The sequence below is a fragment of the Paramisgurnus dabryanus genome, chromosome 14 (genome assembly GCF_030506205.2).
Source record: "Paramisgurnus dabryanus chromosome 14, PD_genome_1.1, whole genome shotgun sequence".
NCBI classification, from domain to species: Eukaryota; Metazoa; Chordata; class Actinopteri; order Cypriniformes; family Cobitidae; genus Paramisgurnus; species Paramisgurnus dabryanus.
The window spans coordinates 27,560,471-27,575,025 of NC_133350.1; the positions used below are offsets into that span (position 1 = coordinate 27,560,471).

General features: G+C 34.3%; 2 long non-coding RNA genes across 4 annotated transcripts; one reads left to right on the forward strand and one right to left on the reverse strand.

Moving 5' to 3' along the window:
- The first annotated feature begins 958 nt into the window (after window positions 1–958).
- On the forward strand, window positions 959–1,783 carry LOC135719267 (uncharacterized). Of its 2 annotated transcripts, XR_010521051.2 has the most exons (4): window positions 959–1,178; window positions 1,259–1,406; window positions 1,495–1,562; window positions 1,640–1,783. It is a non-coding gene; the product is annotated as an uncharacterized lncRNA (long non-coding RNA). The 2 variants fall into 2 exon arrangements; XR_012335010.1 differs by having other exon boundaries at window positions 959–1,406.
- A 9,243-nt stretch (window positions 1,784–11,026) lies between these two features.
- On the reverse strand, window positions 11,027–12,000 carry LOC141280716 (uncharacterized). 2 transcript variants are annotated; one of them, XR_012335009.1, is made up of 4 exons: window positions 11,782–12,000; window positions 11,554–11,701; window positions 11,398–11,465; window positions 11,027–11,320 (listed from the first exon to the last, which is right to left on the reverse strand). It is a non-coding gene; the product is annotated as an uncharacterized lncRNA (long non-coding RNA). The 2 variants fall into 2 exon arrangements; XR_012335008.1 differs by having other exon boundaries at window positions 11,554–12,000.
- Window positions 12,001–14,555: the final 2,555 nt, after the last annotated feature.

Here is a 14,555-nt window from a genome sequence, read left to right on the forward strand (position 1 = left end):
TATATTCATCTTGTCAATAAAAAATACTTTAATATTGTACTGTCAGCAGAATAGAGGAAAAAATGTAAGAGAAAGTAATAAATGAAATACGATGTCTGTCACTCAAATTATTAGCAAAATATGAATAAAAGGAAAAACATTGACTTGTAACTATAGTGTGAAGTGAAATCCACTTTTATACAAACTATTTAACAAAATAATGTTCAGACGACCATTTAATGTCTCACCTCCGTGATGTCTGAATTATTATACTGTATTTGTGGTGCTCTTTAAATTGACAGAATATAGATATAAGCTAAAAAATCTGTCAACTTACCGTGCAATTTGTGAGCTGTGTTATATTTAATCCTGAAACAGTTCATAAATACAAATTTCAGCCATGTAACAAATCAATATGATCCAAGAAAGAAAACCAAGATGTCCGTTATCTATATTATAAACTTATAAACAACTCATTGTGTTACATGCATTAGTAGTTGTAGCGGGCCAGCATTCGTCAAACTTTTATGACCCCCTCCCCCACCCGGTGACAGTTGCTGTCTGACAGGTCGTTTTTATGACCCCTTTGACAGGGGGGCGGGACCATCAATCAAAATCTGTACAAGTTGTCAACTTTAGACAGAAAGTATTTAATGGTTTTATTGCCGGTCATTTAGAGTGATTGTTTTTCCTGAGTGTGTTTTATGTCAAGCGTATGGTGTCATGTTTAATGACGGCTCGTGTTTCGACATTTGCTGTTTATTGACATTTGATGTCAGATCTCAACCATCCTCCCTCCTTTGCTCGCCCCGTGCGCTTCTCACTACTGACTGTCACACAGTGATGTGTGTGTTGTTGAATCTACAGTTTTGCAACATTAAAAGTTTATTTTAAGGCAATCACTAATCATATATATATATATATATATATATATATATATATATATATATATATATATATATATATATATGTGATTAGATGTAACTGGTTAAACTTAAAGCCGATATTTTCTATCGAACTAGTCTATTTTCTGTTCAGACACAAAGTTTTCTGATGCTGATATTATGTCAGTGTGTGTTTGTGTGGGGGTCGTGTGATGTAATCTTTGAAAGTTTATGACCGAACCTTTATTGGGGAGCAACAAGAGATCTCCCGGAATCAGTTTGGATGGAGCAGAGCTGTTATACTCAAGTCTATTGGTATGTATGTGTTTCGCTGTGTTCGTTCCAGTATTTTGTCTGATTTATTTAAAAACTAAAAATTCGATCTGGTATTGCAGCGAAATTGTCTAAACTGGTATTAACTATTCCTGGTAAATCGCGGAGAAGAGTGGTCTGAACAAAAAAGTCAGCCCGAGACTAGAACCTCCCGCAGCGTAACAAGGAAATCTTGGAACAAAAGAGACGCCGAGTGGATCGTGTTGTGCGGTGTGTATCTATATAATCCTGTTACAATAGATTTAAACAAACTGGTTTGTTTTAATATTTTCTAATAATATGTGTTATCTGTTTACAGATTGGATATCAGAGGCAAAGCGAGTATTGTGTGTACTATTGCAAAAATATATATATCGGATCTCCACGGTACGTTTATATTGCATAAGAAAAAAGTTGTTTTATTTAGATATTTGTCCTAATAACTTGTTTTTATCTGTTTACAGGTTAGGATACAGACCACAACGCTTTGGACGTATCTTTAAAAAAGAGAAAAATCAGAGACTTTTTGGATTTGTCGGGGGACATTTTAAACATTTGGGTCAAATTGGATTTAAAACATTTCGGATACTGGATACCTAGTTTGATTTGTCCACAGAGCTTGTTTAAGACATCTTCACCTCATTTTAGGGTTTATTTTTAATTAAAGGCTTCTTAAAACATGTATGAAAATGTGTATATTATACAATGAGTCTTATATTGTCTGCTCTGACAAAAATAAATTATTATTTTAGATCTTAAGTCAAATGACTGCGTGTGTTTTATGTCAAGCGTATGCTGTTATGTTTAATGATGGCTCGTGTGTGACAGCTCGTGTTTTGGCATTCGATGTCAGCTCTCACCCTTCCTCCCTACTGTCTCACAAGCCATTCATTCACAGGGGTGCGTGTTGTAAAGCGAGTAAAGATTTCTAAAACCCAACGTGGGTAAAATAATTCCCCATTACGGGGGTCAAAAAAGTAAATGTTTATTTTAGATTTAGACAAATCATGAACAATGTTATAATTAAAACTTTTGTTTGTAACATCACAAGTTATTTAATTAAATATTCCGTATACGTGTATAGTTTAAGCAATGACCTGAGCCATATCCTTCGGCGCCGTCAATACTACAATATTTAGACGATAGTCTAAACTAAATAAAATTTTTAAACGGTTTCAGGAACTCCGTGAATCTTTTCATAACCTGCTCTATAGTTTCACGCGTATTAAAGATCCGGCGGTGCCTGACAAAGCGCCGGGTGTGTGTTCATATATGCCGTTTTAAATTAACCTTAATAAAACGTAATTCTGTCCACTATGGCAAAATAGGAGTTTATTTTAGATTTAGGGGAATCTTTAACCAAGGCTCTGATTAAGACATATGTATACGTGCACCGATGGTGACAGAGAAACTTATAGCTGACGTTAATAAACTTTTTAAATGTTTTTAAGACGTCTACAACTCATTTTAGGGGTTTATTTTTAATTAAACGCTTCTTAAAACATGTGTGAATATGTGTATATTATACAAAGAGTATTATATTGTCTGCTCTGACAAAAATAAATTATTATTTTAGATTTTAGGACAAATGACTGTGTCTATCTTATAAATACAACTTGATATATACGTTTGTTTTGTCAAGAGACTTTTTTAAAGTCACGCAAGAATAAAATCTTTTAGTTGTAATTGGTTAACATTAAATGTACTATTATCTATTTAACTATAAGCTATATTTTTCTGATCAGATATTTTTCTGTTTCTGATGATGGTCTTATAACAGTGTGTGTGGGATGATGATGGCTGCACAGCAGGTGGCGGGTTGTAAACTAGGATCTTTTTAAAACTGTAGTGGTAAAAATGTAATAGCACACTGACAAAAATAAAGCATTTGGTTGTAACAAATTATTTAATGAAATATTCAGTATGTGTATAGCGATGAACGATGTCAAAACCCCCGTAGGTCGACATTTCTTTAGACTAAATCCTATTTATTTTAAACTATATAAAAGCTGATTCGCTTCACGAGATCTGTGAAGCATTTCAAGCAGGGGGTTCTGTTCAAGCCATTAAAGATCGGGGGCTCCGGCGTTTACAATAGAACATACACGGATGCGGGGACATATGGGGCATTAAGAAACTTTTAAACGATTAAAAACATATTCATATCATCTTCTGGGTTTTGTTTTAAATTAATGACATCTTAAAACCAACTGGGAATATGTGTTTATTACACAATAAAATGTAATTCTGTCCGCCCCGGTATAATAGGGGGTTTATTTTAGATTTGGGACTTTCTTTAACCAAGTCTCTGATTAAAACACGTGAATGCGTGTACTAACGTTGCCAGAGAACGTGCGCTGAGGTGCTCTTATGACGTTAAGAACCTTTTTATTGTTTAAGACATTTTGACCCCATTTCCTGGTTTTGTGTCCGCTGTGGATCCCAACCTCTATGTGTTTATTATACAACAAATGCAATTCTGTCAGCATTTCTAGTTTAGAACGCCTCTGATTTAAACATGCGGGTTTTAAAATGAAACGGCCATGTGACTTTTATGACAAAAGCTATTCGATCTTAATTATTTTGTTTTAACATCCAAAAGTTTTTATACACATTCCATAATTAAACATCAAGGTGTGTATGAGTAAGTTTATATCTAATGTCACACGAGCAGCACCAAATCGTGCTTGTGTCTCTGTGAGTGCATCCAGGCTGTTTATGTGGGGGCGTGTTTATGAGCCCGTGTCTTTGCAAGGTGTGTGTGCGTGTGTGTGTGCGTGTGTGTGTGCGTGTGTGTGTGCGTGTGTGTGTGTGTGTGTGTGTGTGTGTGTGTGTGTTTGCATGGTGGTCTATGATGTCTCTGTTTGTTACTAAAGTTTTGATATTAAGTCTGTGTCCTCATTGACAATAAGTAAGGGTTTTTAGATGTAGGCTTCATTACACAGATACTGATTAAATCATGTTATCCATTATTTGCGATTTAAAGAAACTTAAAAGGTTTAAGACATTTTATCTCACATTGTGGTGTTGTTTTTTAATTAATGTAACCTTAAACCCCTCTGTTATCCATTTAGGGAACAATAAAATGTTAGCAAATATTATTTATCAAAGTTGACGATGTTATAAGCCAGGATGTCACTAACGTGACAACAAACATTTATTTAAAGACAAAACATTTTAACAAAATTGCCATGGCTTACAGTGACACACTAGACTTAATAATAAAAATAAAAATATACTATTCGAACATCCTAACCTGATATTAGGTTAGATTAGGTTTAAGGTCAATCAGAGTCTTTAGCTTTACAACTTACAGCACAAACCCCCCCCCCCATGACAGGATTTTTATGAAGTGGAGCAGACCCTTGGTATGCCTGTGGGGATAGGTTCAACTAAGGTCAACATCTATCAGTGCATAATAAGCAAACATGAAATTATATTTTACCTATGGTTTGTTAATGATGTTGCTAGGTTCGCGTATTTTTTCTGAAACAAATTTTTCTTTTCAAACTTAGTTAGGATACACATGTTTGTCGCCTCAAACACCTGATCAAAGTTTTTTCTTCGCTAGCGACAACTAATGTCTGAGATTTTGTAAATTCATCAGATGTTTCTTACTTGTGTATTTTCTTAAACAAACTATTCTTTTCAATCTTAGACAGTCTTCATACGTTTGTCTTTCGATAGTTGTTCATAGTTTTTCTTCGCTAGTGTCAACTCATGTCTGAGATTTGTAAATTTCATCAGATGTTCTTACATGTGTATTTTCTAAAACAAATTTATGCTTTTCAAACTTAGGTAGTCATCATACTTTTGTCTTTCGATAAGTTGTTCATAGTTTTTTATGTGGTAGTGTCAACTTATGTCTGAGATTTTGTAAATTCATCAGATGTTTCTTACGTGTATATTTTCTTAAACAAACATTTTTTTTGTTTTCCAAACATAGTTAGGATACACACTTTTGTCGCCTCAAACACTTGATCAAAGTTTTTCTTCGATAGTGTCAACTAATGTCTGAGATTTTGTAAATTCATCAGATGTTTCTTACTTGTGTATTTTCTTAAACAAACTTTTCTTTTCAATCTTAGACAGTCTTCATACGTTTATCTTTCGATAAGTTGTTCATAGTTTTTCTTCGCTAGTGTCAACTCATGTCTGAGATTTGTAAATTTCATCAGATGTTCTTACATGTGTATTTTCTAAAACAAATTTATGCTTTTCAAACTTAGGTAGTCATCATACTTTTGTCTTTCGATAAGTTGTTCATAGTTTTTTATGTGGTAGTGTCAACTTATGTCTGAGATTTTGTAAATTCATCAGATGTTTCTTACGTGTATATTTTCTCAAACAAACATTTTTTTGTTTTTCAAACATAGTTAGGATACACACTTTTGTCGCCTCAAACACTTGATCAAAGTTTTTTCTTCGTTAGTGTCAACTAATGTCTGAGATTTTGTAAATTCATCAGATGTTTCTTACTTGTGTATTTTCTTAAACAAACTTTTCTTTACAATCTTAGACAGTCTTCATACGTTTGTCTTTCGATAAGTTGTTCATAGTTTTTCTTCGATAGTGTCAACACATGTCTGAGATTTGTAAATTTCATCATATGTTCTTACATGTGTATTTTCTGAAACAAATTTATGCTTTTCAAACTTAGGTAGTCATCATACTTTTGTCTCTACATACATTTGTTCAAAGTTTCTTGTAGCTAGTGTCAACTGATGTCTGAGATTTTGTAAATTCAACAGATGGTCTTACGTGTGTATTTCTTAAACAAACATGTTGCTGTTCAAACTTAGGCAGAGGTCATACGTTTGTCTTTTCATAAGTTGTTTATAGTTTTTATTTGTTAGTGTCAACTAATGACAGAGATTTTGTAAACTCATCAGATTCAAACAAAACTCATTCATTTCTGTAGTTTATGTAACACCTTGTCAAACTCTTAAAGGTAGTACTAACTGTTTAAAACAACAATGCAAAGTATTTTAGATTTACTTGATAAATCTTTTACATCAAAACAAACTAGGATAGCAATATGTCTGAATCTGTAACAGGTGATACCACCAATAGCGTGTTGTACATAACAAAGTCTGCAAAATAATAAAGATTGATTAGGTTTTTATTTAGTAAACCTTTTAACATAAAGTGTAGAGTCTTTTGTATGTAACAACAAAGATGCGATGAAACAACGCAAAACAAGAGAGGATGCGTTTGTTAAAACACATATAAATTAAGATGCATACATCTACAAATGGGGCAATGTCTTTAATCTATTGGTCCCGAATTTAGATGCTATACGGGCAAACTATTTCAAACATTGCCCCATTTGTAGATGTATGCATCTTAATTTATATGTGTTTTAACAAACGCATCCTCTCTTGTTTTGCGTTGTTTCATCGCATCTTTGTTGTTACATACAAAAGACTCTACACTTTATGTTAAAAGGTTTACTAAATAAAAACCTAATCAATCTTTATTATTTTGCAGACTTTGTTATGTACAACACGCTATTGGTGGTATCACCTGTTACAGATTCAGACATATTGCTATCCTAGTTTGTTTTGATGTAAAAGATTTATCAAGTAAATCTAAAATACTTTGCATTGTTGTTTTAAACAGTTAGTACTACCTTTAAGAGTTTGACAAGGTGTTACATAAACTACAGAAATGAATGAGTTTTGTTTGAATCTGATGAGTTTACAAAATCTCTGTCATTAGTTGACACTAACAAATAAAAACTATAAACAACTTATGAAAAGACAAACGTATGACCTCTGCCTAAGTTTGAACAGCAACATGTTTGTTTAAGAAATACACACGTAAGACCATCTGTTGAATTTACAAAATCTCAGACATCAGTTGACACTAGCTACAAGAAACTTTGAACAAATGTATGTAGAGACAAAAGTATGATGACTACCTAAGTTTGAAAAGCATAAATTTGTTTCAGAAAATACACATGTAAGAACATATGATGAAATTTACAAATCTCAGACATGTGTTGACACTATCGAAGAAAAACTATGAACAACTTATCGAAAGACAAACGTATGAAGACTGTCTAAGATTGTAAAGAAAAGTTTGTTTAAGAAAATACACAAGTAAGAAACATCTGATGAATTTACAAAATCTCAGACATTAGTTGACACTAACGAAGAAAAAACTTTGATCAAGTGTTTGAGGCGACAAAAGTGTGTATCCTAACTATGTTTGAAAAACAAAAAAATGTTTGTTTGAGAAAATATACACGTAAGAAACATCTGATGAATTTACAAAATCTCAGACATAAGTTGACACTACCACATAAAAAACTATGAACAACTTATCGAAAGACAAAAGTATGATGACTACCTAAGTTTGAAAAGCATAAATTTGTTTTAGAAAATACACATGTAAGAACATCTGATGAAATTTACAAATCTCAGACATGAGTTGACACTAGCGAAGAAAAACTATGAACAACTTATCGAAAGATAAACGTATGAAGACTGTCTAAGATTGAAAAGAAAAGTTTGTTTAAGAAAATACACAAGTAAGAAACATCTGATGAATTTACAAAATCTCAGACATTAGTTGACACTATCGAAGAAAAACTTTGATCAAGTGTTTGAGGCGACAAAAGTGTGTATCCTAACTATGTTTGGAAAACAAAAAAAAATGTTTGTTTAAGAAAATATACACGTAAGAAACATCTGATGAATTTACAAAATCTCAGACATAAGTTGACACTACCACATAAAAAACTATGAACAACTTATCGAAAGACAAAAGTATGATGACTACCTAAGTTTGAAAAGCATAAATTTGTTTTAGAAAATACACATGTAAGAACATCTGATGAAATTTACAAATCTCAGACATGAGTTGACACTAGCGAAGAAAAACTATGAACAACTATCGAAAGACAAACGTATGAAGACTGTCTAAGATTGAAAAGAATAGTTTGTTTAAGAAAATACACAAGTAAGAAACATCTGATGAATTTACAAAATCTCAGACATTAGTTGTCGCTAGCGAAGAAAAAACTTTGATCAGGTGTTTGAGGCGACAAACATGTGTATCCTAACTAAGTTTGAAAAGAAAAATTTGTTTCAGAAAAAATACGCGAACCTAGCAACATCATTAACAAACCATAGGTAAAATATAATTTCATGTTTGCTTATTATGCACTGATAGATGTTGACCTTAGTTGAACCTATCCCCACAGGCATACCAAGGGTCTGCTCCACTTCATAAAAATCCTGTCATTGGGGGGGGGGGTTTGTGCTGTAAGTTGTAAAGCTAAAGACTCTGATTGACCTTAAACCTAATCTAACCTAATATCAGGTTAGGATGTTCGAATAGTATATTTTTATTTTTATTATTAAGTCTAGTGTGTCACTGTAAGCCATGGCAATTTTGTTAAAATGTTTTGTCTTTAAATAAATGTTTGTTGTCACGTTAGTGACATCCTGGCTTATAACATCGTCAACTTTGATAAATAATATTTGCTAACATTTTATTGTTCCCTAAATGGATAACAGAGGGGTTTAAGGTTACATTAATTAAAAAACAACACCACAATGTGAGATAAAATGTCTTAAACCTTTTAAGTTTCTTTAAATCGCAAATAATGGATAACATGATTTAATCAGTATCTGTGTAATGAAGCCTACATCTAAAAACCCTTACTTATTGTCAATGAGGACACAGACTTAATATCAAAACTTTAGTAACAAACAGAGACATCATAGACCACCATGCAAACACACACACACACACACACACACACACACACACACACACACACACACACACACACACACGCACACACACACGCACACACACACGCACACACACACGCACACACACCTTGCAAAGACACGGGCTCATAAACACGCCCCCACATAAACAGCCTGGATGCACACACAGAGACACAAGCGCGATTTGGTGCTGCTCGTGTGACATTAGATATAAACTTACTCATACACACCTTGATGTTTAATTATGGAATGTGTATAAAAACTTTTGGATGTTAAAACAAAAAAATTAAGATCGAATAGCTTTTGTCATAAAAGTCACATGGCCGTTTCATTTTAAAACCCGCATGTTTAAATCAGAGGCGTTCTAAACTAGAAATGCTGACAGAATTGCATTTGTTGTATAATAAACACATAGAGGTTGGGATCCACAGCGGACACAAAACCAGGAAATGGGGTCAAAATGTCTTAAACAATAAAAAGGTTCTTAACGTCATAAGAGCACCTCAGCGCACGTTCTCTGGCAACGTTAGTACACGCATTCACGTGTTTTAATCAGAGACTTGGTTAAAGAAAGTCCCAAATCTAAAATAAACCCCCTATTATACCGGGGCGGACAGAATTACATTTTATTGTGTAATAAACACATATTCCCAGTTGGTTTTAAGATGTCATTAATTTAAAACAAAACCCAGAAGATGATATGAATATGTTTTTAATCGTTTAAAAGTTTCTTAATGCCCCATATGTCCCCGCATCCGTGTATGTTCTATTGTAAACGCCGGAGCCCCCGATCTTTAATGGCTTGAACAGAACCCCCTGCTTGAAATGCTTCACAGATCTCGTGAAGCGAATCAGCTTTTATATAGTTTAAAATAAATAGGATTTAGTCTAAAGAAATGTCGACCTACGGGGGTTTTGACATCGTTCATCGCTATACACATACTGAATATTTCATTAAATAATTTGTTACAACCAAATGCTTTATTTTTGTCAGTGTGCTATTACATTTTTACCACTACAGTTTTAAAAAGATCCTAGTTTACAACCCGCCACCTGCTGTGCAGCCATCATCATCCCACACACACTGTTATAAGACCATCATCAGAAACAGAAAAATATCTGATCAGAAAAATATAGCTTATAGTTAAATAGATAATAGTACATTTAATGTTAACCAATTACAACTAAAAGATTTTATTCTTGCGTGACTTTAAAAAAGTCTCTTGACAAAACAAACGTATATATCAAGTTGTATTTATAAGATAGACACAGTCATTTGTCCTAAAATCTAAAATAATAATTTATTTTTGTCAGAGCAGACAATATAATACTCTTTGTATAATATACACATATTCACACATGTTTTAAGAAGCGTTTAATTAAAAATAAACCCCTAAAATGAGTTGTAGACGTCTTAAAAACATTTAAAAAGTTTATTAACGTCAGCTATAAGTTTCTCTGTCACCATCGGTGCACGTATACATATGTCTTAATCAGAGCCTTGGTTAAAGATTCCCCTAAATCTAAAATAAACTCCTATTTTGCCATAGTGGACAGAATTACGTTTTATTAAGGTTAATTTAAAACGGCATATATGAACACACACCCGGCGCTTTGTCAGGCACCGCCGGATCTTTAATACGCGTGAAACTATAGAGCAGGTTATGAAAAGATTCACGGAGTTCCTGAAACCGTTTAAAAATTTTATTTAGTTTAGACTATCGTCTAAATATTGTAGTATTGACGGCGCCGAAGGATATGGCTCAGGTCATTGCTTAAACTATACACGTATACGGAATATTTCATTAAATAACTTGTGATGTTACAAACAAAAGTTTTAATTATAACATTGTTCATGATTTGTCTAAATCTAAAATAAACATTTACTTTTTTGACCCCCGTAATGGGGAATTATTTTACCCACGTTGGGTTTTAGAAATCTTTACTCGCTTTACAACACGCACCCCTGTGAATGAATGGCTTGTGAGACAGTAGGGAGGAAGGGTGAGAGCTGACATCGAATGCCAAAACACGAGCTGTCACACACGAGCCATCATTAAACATAACAGCATACGCTTGACATAAAACACACGCAGTCATTTGACCTAAGATCTAAAATAATAATTTATTTTTGTCAGAGCAGACAATATAAGACTCATTGTATAATATACACATTTTCATACATGTTTTAAGAAGCCTTTAATTAAAAATAAACCCTAAAATGAGGTGAAAACGTCTTAAACAAGCTCTGTGGACAAATCAAACTAGGTATCCAGTATCCGAAATGTTTTAAATCCAATTTGACCCAAATGTTTAAAATGTCCCCCGACAAATCCAAAAAGTCTCTGATTTTTCTCTTTTTTAAAGATACGTCCAAAGCGTTGTGGTCTGTATCCTAACCTGTAAACAGATAAAAACAAGTTATTAGGACAAATATCTAAATAAAACAACTTTTTTCTTATGCAATATAAACGTACCGTGGAGATCCGATATATATATTTTTGCAATAGTACACACAATACTCGCTTTGCCTCTGATATCCAATCTGTAAACAGATAACACATATTATTAGAAAATATTAAAACAAACCAGTTTGTTTAAATCTATTGTAACAGGATTATATAGATACACACCGCACAACACGATCCACTCGGCGTCTCTTTTGTTCCAAGATTTCCTTGTTACGCTGCGGGAGGTTCTAGTCTCGGGCTGACTTTTTTGTTCAGACCACTCTTCTCCGCGATTTACCAGGAATAGTTAATACCAGTTTAGACAATTTCGCTGCAATACCAGATCGAATTTTTAGTTTTTAAATAAATCAGACAAAATACTGGAACGAACACAGCGAAACACATACATACCAATAGACTTGAGTATAACAGCTCTGCTCCATCCAAACTGATTCCGGGAGATCTCTTGTTGCTCCCCAATAAAGGTTCGGTCATAAACTTTCAAAGATTACATCACACGACCCCCACACAAACACACACTGACATAATATCAGCATCAGAAAACTTTGTGTCTGAACAGAAAATAGACTAGTTCGATAGAAAATATCGGCTTTAAGTTTAACCAGTTACATCTAATCACATATATATATATATATATATATATATATATATATATATATATATATATATATATATATATATATATATATATATATATGATTAGTGATTGCCTTAAAATAAACTTTTAATGTTGCAAAACTGTAGATTCAACAACACACACATCACTGTGTGACAGTCAGTAGTGAGAAGCGCACGGGGCGTGCAAAGGAGGGAGGATGGTTGAGATCTGACATCAAATGTCAATAAACAGCAAATGTCGAAACACGAGCCGTCATTAAACATGACACCATACGCTTGACATAAAACACACTCAGGAAAAACAATCACTCTAAATGACCGGCAATAAAACCATTAAATACTTTCTGTCTAAAGTTGACAACTTGTACAGATTTTGATTGATGGTCCCGCCCCCCTGTCAAAGGGGTCATAAAAACGACCTGTCAGACAGCAACTGTCACCGGGTGGGGGAGGGGGTCATAAAAGTTTGACGAATGCTGGCCCGCTACAACTACTTGCATTGCACAGTTTGCATGGTGGAAATATAATACCAATGACTATTATCGTTACCGGGTGTGATGATCACTGGTAGGACACTTATGTAGGTTTTGTTTATGCTGTCAACATCTGAAAGTGTTTGATTAAATGGAGTTAATGAACAGAGCCACAACAACTGGAACATAAGAATCACAGGCAAAAAGAAATTACCTGCACAGTATGCAGCATTGCATACAGTTGGCCTAACAAACTCATAGACATAATAACCGCCTGTGCAGGCTTTGACTCTAATGGGATATAACTGGAAAAAGCAGCATCTATTGTTCCAGTGACCACAAACATGTCTGGTGACCACTCCATCCTCAAGTTTTGGGTGTCCATCACTTAGCCACAGTGGGATATCAGTACCGCATCTAAATGTTTGAACACATGTTTCTGGCATTCGAACATTTTGGCCATAAAGGTAAAGCCGATACCAGCCAACCCAACTGACATCTCTGTCACACCTGTAGGGGGAGGGAAAATTGTTGTTGGCTCTCCAAGCTTCGTCCAGCGCAGTGTAGTTGTAGCAGGGGTCAGTAGAGAGATCATCTGTTTAATAAAAACATTGCTTTCTCAAAAACTTTAAAGCATTTTTTGTCTCTTCACTAAGAGTCATAACTAAGGAAAGCTGTACTGAATAATAAGCAGCACATACAGCATAAAACACAGCTCGTCTAGTAGATTTCAGTATTTTAATAGATTGATTTACGTTTTTGTTTTCTTTGTTGTTGTTATGACCTTTTTCTATGATTTTACATTTAGGAGATAATGGTTTCTACAAGAACTACTTGTGTAACTGTACATTTTAAACACTGTTTTTACTTTATAAACAGATATAAATGCACTTATACCGTATATATCACTGTATCTATTCAATAGATCAGCTCATCTGTTCATAGGTGGGTGTATTTAATAAAGTTGAATTACCTAAGCAGTATGCGGAGCAGTTGTAAGTTGGTGTAACAAACTCATAGACATAATAACCACCTGTGCAGGCTTTGACTCTAATGGGATTTGACTGATAATAGCAGCATTCATTGTTCCAGTGACCACAAACATCTCTGGTGACCACTCCATCCTCAAGTTTTGGGTGTCCACCATCTAGCCACAGTGGGATATTAGTACCACACCTATTCATCGCAACACATGATTCTGGCATTCGAGCGCTCTGGCCATTAGGGTAAAGTCGATACCAGCCATCCCAACCGACAGAGGTGTCACACGTGGAGGAGGAAGAATAATAGTTGATAGATCTTCTGGAATTTCTCAGTACAGTGTAGTTGTTGCAGGGGTCTGCAAAGAGATAATCTGTTATGAAAACACTGTTTCTGAAAACTTCAAATAGTGTTTCTCCCATCACTAAGAGTCATAACTATCAAAAGAAAGCTTTTTTGAATAACAAGCAAACAAGTTAAAATCAAGTAAAACACAGGTCCTCCAGTGCAGTGGTTCCCGGGATCCAGGTCCTCGCCTTATATGAAACACCTGATTCAGTTGATCAGCTTGTTAGTGTGTTAATTGAGGAAATGTTTCAAACAATCTCCCAGCTAACAGAGAAAAGTTCTAAGAATGTTCCTTAAATGTTTCCAATGCTCCCAAAATGTTTTCTGCCAACATAAAAAGGGTCCAGTTTTTGTTTTAAAGGCATTCCATGCAGTTTGATGTTTTTGTCAAACAGCGACCCCTAGAGTCACTGGGGAAAACTTGCAACTGTCGTAATTTCGCACGCCCACTCTGTACGTACCTGTAAGGATAGTGTTGGGCGTAAGATGGACTCCGAAGATAATGACCAGGGAATGTTTCACAATTTCATACAAATATTAGGCTACTGCATGTCTACTAAACTACAGATGATGGTAAGGATAATATGAAGTTTATGCCAAGTGTAGAGTAGGCATATAATAATAAAAGTAGCCTACCGCGTTTGCTGGCTTATAACGTTTTTACAAGATTGCAGCTTAATCACAAGTAAACAGTCTATAGTCTAACGTTATGTCTACTGTATAATTTCATTAGTTTTTTAATTG